Source organism: Canis lupus, chromosome 15 (genome assembly GCF_011100685.1).
Source record: "Canis lupus familiaris isolate Mischka breed German Shepherd chromosome 15, alternate assembly UU_Cfam_GSD_1.0, whole genome shotgun sequence".
Taxonomy (NCBI): domain Eukaryota; kingdom Metazoa; phylum Chordata; class Mammalia; order Carnivora; family Canidae; genus Canis; species Canis lupus.
In genome coordinates, this window is record NC_049236.1 from 43,139,177 (window position 1) to 43,148,310 (window position 9,134).

The window sequence follows — 9,134 nt, forward strand, 5'->3', positions numbered from 1 at the left end:
TTGTGAAGCTAACAGTGTGGCTTCCCAGCTCTGAAAACACACATTCCTCAAAGCTCAGTTGAAACTTTGCTACTTGGAACAACTTCCCTGAGTGATGGCTCATCTCTGCCACTCATGCACATAACTTCTTGCTAGTGGCACTCACAGTTCTGCAGTGAATTGTCTCTATGTCTGGTTCTCTTCCCATATCGGTAGCTGCTTTTCACCATGGAGTTCCTAACACTTGGCACAGAGCCTAGAAATTACAGAGGCTTGATAAATACCTGTTGAATGACTGAATGTCTCCTGGAGAAAAGCTGACCTAAATAGAGATTTAAAGACTAGAAGGAGCACTGCTAATAATTTAGCCTATGTACAATCTGTAAATAATATATTACCTTGCTTAATAAGAATGTAGATGATTTTTAAAAATCTAGTGATAACATAATATATATATATATATATATATATATATATATATATATATATATATATATGTAGTTTTATTCTAGTTAGAAAGGGAGCCAGAACCTGCACTCTAGGTTCTTATACTCTTAGCTAGAGACTCTTCTACAAAATACTGTGTGTACAGGTGGTGAACTGATCTTTAAGTTTGAGGGTATAGCTCTAGAGAAACCTTTAAAAAATAATAAAGTATTATTTTACATTTCCATAGTACAGATTATTTAACTTTCTCCCACAGTTCAGTGTCCTGCTCATGTTCTAGAAACTGACATAACATTAGGCATACAAGTTTGTACTTGATTCGCATTAGAAGTGAGATAGTATAATAAAAATTATACATGTATATACAATGAAAAGGAATATTTCCTGAAAAACCATAGTGCACTCTATACCTTAGGGGGACATGATCGTAGCCAGGGCAAGGCCCTACAGTTTCTTACACATATCTTACAGAACACATCTTCCATCTTCCAGGGGGTCTACTCTAATGTTGGTGACTAGCACCTCTGAAATAATGGGTGTGAAAGCTCAAATCACTCATTCTCCTACAAAGAAAGAGATAAATGTCACATCCCCATCCCCATAGCTTATGTCCACAGTTATCTCAAAGGAGGTGTAAGACTGTTCCAAAAGCAATTTGATCCGTAAGAGTTGGGAAGGAAGCAGCCACATGAAAAAAGTGTCAAAAGGAAGCTTTGTGAAGGCATAAAAATAAAGTTGTACTTGTCACAGCCCAGATTATAGAGCCAAGTGTATTCATTCACTCTTGTAAGTGGGTTTGGCGAAACCCTGGAACCATCTAAGCTCTAAATAAATGGGGAATGACCTCTCATAGAGTTCTTCTTGAAGTCTGACAAGACAATAATTAGAGAGGAAAGTTTGGAAGTTAAGGTAAACCACAGCCTATCTCTGTGTCATCTGCATCATTAGTCCAGGCATTATAAAAATGGGCAAGCCAGGGAGCCAACAGACGTCATTAGCCCAGTTCTTGGCAAGCACTTATCAGGCAAAGAATAGATGCTGAGTTTTTTCCCTGGGGAGGATTTCATTTGTCAGCAATTCCTTTCTGCCAGACCGCAAATCAACAATTGCTAGATAAATGAAATGCTTCCACTCAATTTACAAACTCCTGGGTAAAGTATTTATTTTCTAGACATAAAAATGCCTTTTTTTATAGCACAAGCTATAAGCACTTCCAGTGGGTACCACTGAAGCAACAAATGCCAGAGCCATAAATCTTATAGACCCTTATGGAAACTGGAAGTGGCTCTGTTAGGCATCATGTTCAATGATGCTATAGATTCACAGAATAAAAAATGGCAGAATAGACAGACCCAACCCATTGCTGTAGGAACGGTGAGGGAAATTCAGTGTAACAATCGCTTAAGATATATTTTACAAAAACAAAATTTGTTTTGAAGACTTTGGATTACATATTTTTTTGAATTATGCTGCTGTATAATTTGACATTGAATACAGTTATGTATAATCATCAGAAGGCATTCAAAAGCGGAAAGAAATGTGACTAGGGCCTAACACAGAATTATCTAGGCTTTCCGTTTCTCTGAGTCTCCTTCACATTTGTTCCTCCCCGCTGTGTGCATGTGCTTGCTTGGTCAAAGCCCCTCCTTGCTTCTTTCATCTTGGTCTTCCCACATATCTGCCTCTCCTGTATTTCTATTTTGTCTTTGTGTTTGCATGAGCTCTTTCCAGCTCCTGGAAGACGAGTTAGTATTTGTATACACTATATCGAAAAAATTTAAAACATAAGGAATGAGGATTGCATAAGCAGCATCTACCAAGCGGTTTCTCAATTTATTCTTTGCCTATTCCATACCAAATGGAATCCAATCTAGTAGCTCCCTTGAGGTTTATGATAAAATCTCAAGATAAGGCTTCACTTCCATATCTTTCATCAAACATGCTGAAATATGAAAATGGGTATAAAACTAATAAAATTTTTTAAAAATATGGGTACAATCTCTGAGGTCATTTCTGGTCTTTCAGTATATGATTCTAAGTGGCAATAATAAGACTGACAATAGTTTTTATAATTTTGCTCTTTTTAAAATGTTAAGATGAAAGCTCAATCTACAAGGCATATCAATTCCTTTAAAAGTATTCTAGAGGCAAGCATCTTCCAACATGTCCTTTTAATCATATTTAGATGTTTGGACCCCATCTTCCTGTTTGGTTTGCTTATTTTAATCCAGTCAGATGCATTTAGCACACAGCCATTGTGATATGAATTCTATGGGAAGAGTTTTTCCCTTTCCCTGTGACAGACATGAACCATTTTAATCTACTTAATTTGCCCAAAGAGCTTTTATGAAGCTTTAAACTCAGATCCTTCAAAAAGACAACATTAATAGGTGGAAAAGAAAAATCTATGTTTATAAAACTGACTGAAACTTTACAACTGCTTGAAAATGCAAGGAAAGATTAGAGATGAAACACAAAGGTTTAAGAGTGTCTTTACATAAAGTATACCTAAATCCAGTTAGTTAACATGCAGTGTTATATTAATTCCAGGTATATACTATAGTGACTCAATAATTCCATATATCACCTGGTGCTCATGACAAGTGCCTTCCTTAATCTCCATCACCTAGTTCACCCATCCCCCATCCACCTCTCCTCTGGTAGCCATCAGTTTGTTCTCTACAGATAAGAGTCTGTTTCTTGATTTGTGTCTCCCTCTCTCTCTCTTTTTTTTCCTGTTTGCTTGTTTTATTTCTTAAATTTCACATATAAGTGAGGTCATATGGTACTTGTCTTTCTCTGACTGACTTATTTCACTTAGCATTATAAATCTCTAGCTCCATCCATGTCATTGCAAATGAATACCTATTATTTTCATTACACTGCCAAATTAAATTTGCCAGCCCTTTATTTAGGAATCCAACATCTACATTCTTTTTTTCTCCCTATCTTAAAAAAATTTAAATTCAATGAATTAACATATAATGTACTATTAGTTTCAGAGGTAGAGGCCAGTGATTCATCAAACTTATACAATACCCGGTTCTCATTACGTCACTTAATGTTTATCACCCAGTTACTCTATCCCCTCACCTCTCTCTCCTCCAGTAACCCTCAGTTTGTTTCCTACGACTAAGAGTTTCTTATGGTGTGTCTCTTGCTCTGATTTTGTCTTGTTTTATTTTTTCCTCTCTTCCCCTATGATCCTCTGTTTTGTTTCTTAAATTCCACATATGAGTGAAATCATATGATAATTGTCTTTCTGTGATTGATTTCCCTTCATATTATTGCAAGTGGGAAGATTTCATTTTTTGATGGCTGAGTAGTATTCCATTGTATGTATATGTATACCACATCTTCTTTATTCATTTATCTGTTGATGGACATCTGGGCTTTTTCCATAGTTTTGCTATCATGGACATTGTGGCTATAAACATTGGGGTGCACGTACCCTCAGATCATTACATTTGTATCTTTGGGGTACATTCCTAGTAGAACAATTATCGAGTCATAGGGTAGCTCTATTTTCAACTTTCTGAGGAACCTCCATACTGTTTTCCAGTATGGAAACACCAGGTTGCATTCCCATCAGCAGTGCAAGAGGGTCCCCCTTTTTCTGCATCCTCACCAACATCTCTTATTTCTTGACTTGTTAATTTTAGCCTTTTTGATTGGTGTGAGGTGGTATCTCATTGTGGTTTTATTTTGTATTTCCCTGATGCCGAGTGATGCTGAGCATTTTCTCATGTGTCTGTTAGCCATTTGTACATCTTTGGAGAAATGTCTGTTCATGTCTTCTGCCCATTTCTTGATTGGATAATTTGTTCTTTGGGTGTTGAGTTTAATAAGTTCTTTATACATCTTGGATACTAGCCCTTTACCTGATATGTCATTTGCAAATATCCTCTCCCATTCTGTTGGTTGTCTTTTGGTTTTGTCAACTTCTTCCTTTGCTGTACAAAAGCTTTTTATCTCGATGAAGTCCCAATAGTTCATTTTTGCCTTTATTTCCCTTGTCTTTGGAGACGTGTCTGGCAAGAAGTTGTTGTGGCTGAAGTCACAGAGCTTGCTGCCTGTGTTCTACTCTAGGATTTTGATGGATTCTTGTCTCACATTTAGGTCTTTCATCCATTTTGAGTCTATTTTTGTCTATGCTGTAAGGAAATGGTCCAGTTTCATTCTTCTGCATGTGGCTGCCCAATTTTTCCAACACCATTTGTTGAAGAGATGTTTTTTTTTCCCCACTGGATATTCTTTCCTGCTTTGTCAAAGATTAGTTGGCCATAGAGTTGAGGGTTCATTTCTGGGTTCTCTATTTTGTCCCACTGATCTATGGAAACATGACTAATTTTTGTATGTTGATTTTGTATTGTGCTACTTTAATGAACTTATTGATTATATATAATGGATTTCTTGGTTGAATCTTTAGGATATTCTATATTATAAAATCATGTCATCTGAAAATAGAGACAATTTTACTTCCTCCTTTCCAATTCTGTTCTTTCTTTTTTTTACCTGATTGCTCTAACTAGCACTTCCATTACTTTGTTGAATAGGAATGGTGAGAATGGACCCCCTTGTTTTATTCCCGATCTTAGAAGAAAAGCTTTCACCTTTTCATCATTGATGTTAGCTATGACTTAGTTATATATGGCCTTTATTATGTTGAGATATGTTCTGTTTTGTGTAATATTTTAAGACTATTTATCATGAATAGATGTTGGATTTTGTCAAGTGCTTTTTCTGCATCTATTGAGTTGATCAAATGATTCTTTTCTTTCATTCTATTAATGTGACATATCACATTGATTGATTTGTGTATGTTGAACTACCCTTGCATACTCAGGATAAATCCCACTATATCATGGTGTGGGGTCCTTTAGTGTACTGCTGAATTTGGGTTGCTAGGATTTTATTGCATCTATATGTAGACATTGGCCTCTAGCTTTCTTTTCTAGGTGTCGTTTTCTCTCATCACACTTTTGAGGATAGGTAGGCCTTCCTGGAAGAATTGAAGACACTCCTCACTTTATATTTTTTATGAGGCTTTTTATCATGGCTTAGAGTACCTACATTAGAAGCTGTATACAAATCTTTCTCTCACCGTGTCTGTCACTGCATATGAAACTATATACACAGTACACAGTTCATATATGAGCCTCCATGTACTTGCTATAATGGTACTAGATAGCAGAATTGATCCAGTTTATTTACTGGCCAATCAGAGTTCTGTTTTCACACTGGTTAGCATCTTTTGTTGCTTTTGGGGGAAAGTGTTAGGACCAGTTCATGACTTGCATAAAATTTAGAGCAAAACAACTGGTTGTTCAAATTGAACAAACCAATCTATGGCATCTATTTTCATGGCTTAGGCTCAGCAAAACAGGAAGCTGGTTGGGGGTATCCTGTACATATTAGTTATGCTCTTTCTATCCTTGTTTCTAATTATTGCTGTTGTCATGGCAATTGTTAACAAAATCATAAATGCTGTTGCATAGTTACTATTCCAATTGTTCATACCTTTGATGGTTATAGAGCAAAAGGGGTCTGAAGGGACTCTGATAACAAATTGTGATATTGCATAAAATTAGCCCTCCTCCTCAAAAAGTGGTATACACCTGAAAATCTGATAATTAGCATATCCTTCTGTAGTCACCATATTTTGTCTGGATAGATGAAAATCAACAGGAAGGACTATAAGTGAGCTTGGTACTTGTAGCAGCTCTTACCCAGGAGATATCAAAAGCTGATGCTGCATCCCCCATAGTTGGTTCTAACAAGCCATAACTGATAAACTGCTATGAATTTAAAGCACTCACTAGCTAAAGATGATCAATGACTTGTATGCTAGTCTTCCATGGTCAATGAACTATGGGACTTGTTTTAATCAGTTATATCAGTTCTGTGGAATCATTTCACCTTCTCCTGTATGTAGGCTTTGGTTCTTAATTAGCACACAATGAACTTCTTTCTGGGATATATGAATCTGACTCTTCATTTTCAGTGAACCACTCTGAATTTCCTCACTGATGTGTATTTCCTTGCCTAGCAACACAGTAAACTCAGTGCTCATTTATTTGACTACTGAAGTGATTTCAGTATTTCTTTTATTTTTTACTTTTCATTTTTTAAGATTTTGTTTATTTATTTATTTGAGAGAGAGAGAGAGAGAAAACAAGCATGGGGGACGGGCAGAGGGAGAAGCAGACTCCTCACTGAGCAGGAAGCCTGATGCAGGGCTTGATCCCAGGACCCCAGGATCATGACCTGAGCCAAAGGCAGATGCCTAACTGACTGAGTCATCCAGGCACTGTAAGTATTTCTTTCAATAATATTCATATGTTTCTATTATATTACTCAGTATTTATCTAGGTGGTTTTTTTTTTTTTTTTGCCAGGTAAGTAATATATCTCTACAGTGTTAAGCCAGAACTTAAACTCCCACCTCCCTTTAAAATGTTGCTAGTTTTACTCCAATTGTCACAGACTCTAGAAGCAGAGAGTTAATGTTCATCATTAGATAGTTTCTCTGTCATTTGCTAAATTTCTTTAAGCATTTGGCTTCCTGTACATGAATCAAGCAAGATAGAAACTTTTGATATCCTATGAATTCAACAGGAGTTCAGAGGATGGTTGAAAACATACATTTCAAAAGATCAACATCCCAATTCCTGTATACTTCAGATAACTCAGAGTTTCACTGAAAAGCACCTGATGCCCATGATAGGGATGTTCAAATTCAGAGGCACAGCACAGGAGGCTGGAGACTTGAGAGCCTTAGAATTCATTTACTAACAGAGGGTAACTTTGCTTTCATTTCAGTGGGTACTGATTAGTAAAGTAATTGACTAAAATGCTGTACATCTATTTATTTTATTTATTTATTTATTTTTAAAGTTTTTTTTTTTAAGATTTTACTTTTTATTTATTCATGAGAGACACAGAGTGAGAGAGAGAGAGGCAGAGACACAGGCAGAGGGAGAAGCAGGCCCCATGCAGGGAGCCCAATGTGGGACTCGATCCCGGGTCTCCAGGATCACACCCTGGGCTGCAGGTGGCACTAAACTGCTGTGCCACCGGGGCTGCCCCATCTATTTCTTTTATTAATGAGTTCATTGGACCCTCAAAGAACTGGTTTCTATATTAATTAGAATTGTGAGCACCCAATAAGGACATCAGAAAACCCTTTGACCTCTGAGAAAGAAATAAAAGCCATCCTAAAAATCATCTGCTTCTCTCTATACTTCTTAGAAAATAAAGGAAGAAAGGAAGGAACAGATGGCATAGGGCAAGGGAATCTGTTAAGCACTAACTGGAATTGTGTACTTTAATTCAGTATTATTATATTTTCATTTTAATGGACCAATTCTTAGTGCTACATTTATTCTAGTCTCTGAAGAACTAATGGTTTAATTTTTTTCTATCTTTTGTAATTTTTCATAAGTCCTCGGCTGTGTATGGCATCTCACCATTTTGTGCTTAATATTAAATGTTGCCAGTTTCCTGTTTATCTGGTTTTCCTGGTGTGCTCCAAAGACATAATTTCAATAATAACTGAACTATTCCTTCAAATGGACTTTTTTTTGCCTTTAGAAGAAAAGAATAATACATAAGAGTTTTAAAAGCCATAATGATCAATTGAAAATAAATCTGGAAAATTTAATGGAATATAGAAATAAATCCCATTCAGCTCTCTGGACTCAGACCTAGTTTGTGATGACATGGCTAAAAGCACCAAAAAGGTCAGAATCATCAGTAAATATGGAACCTATTATGGTGCCTCCCTCAGGAAAATGGTGAAGAAAATTGAAATCAGCATGCCAGCTACACTTACTCCTTCTGAAACCAAGATGAAAGATAAGCTGTGGGGATCTGTCACAGTGCTTCCTATATAGCAAACTGTAGCTGATGGTACCTGGACCCACAACAACCACTTCTGTCATCAATAATGTTGGCCATCGGAAGACTGAAGGAAGTTGAAACATCAGTGTGAGCTTTACCACTTGAAAAATTGCTATCCTATCATAAATGATTTAGGTTATGTAATTATGACAAAAAGGAAAAATAAGAAAAGCTAATGAGAGAGAGAGAGAGAGAGAGAGAGAGAGAGAGAAAGGAAAGAAAAAAAGAAAGAAATCTCATTCAGTCCCTTTGGATATCATGACTTGGATAGATTAAGGTGAAGACCATGCATGCTCAGAACTGGCCCTTCTGTTCTGGATGCCAGGAGCTGCAAATCTTGTTTCACATTCCCTCCTGTGCCAGGCTGGGCTGGCCCCCTGGAATGGAATCTAGGGGCGGGACAGAGCTTGGAAATCTAGAAACACAATAACAGAAATGCAGGTTGCTCCAAACTGCACATAGGCAAATAAATGTTTAATTTCAAACCCTGTTATTTGCCCTATAAATATGACGTGTATGGGGATGGTCAGTTGGAAGTCTCACCTGAGGGGAGGACCCTCTGCCCAGGCCCAGGCCTCTCACTTAGGACTCCAGCCTGGGTGTCTCCACGGGGTTTCCCCAGCTGATGAGGTTGGATGTTGTAAGTACCAAAACTGAGTAACTTTGGCTTATTCTCATTTATTGCCTACTATTACCTTCATCTGTGTGTCGATTCCTTTCCTCTTCTGTTTCTATTAGGTTTCTATAATGATAATAAAGTTTTCTTTCAATTTAGAAACCAAAACACAGCTGTTGTGAATCTTTTGT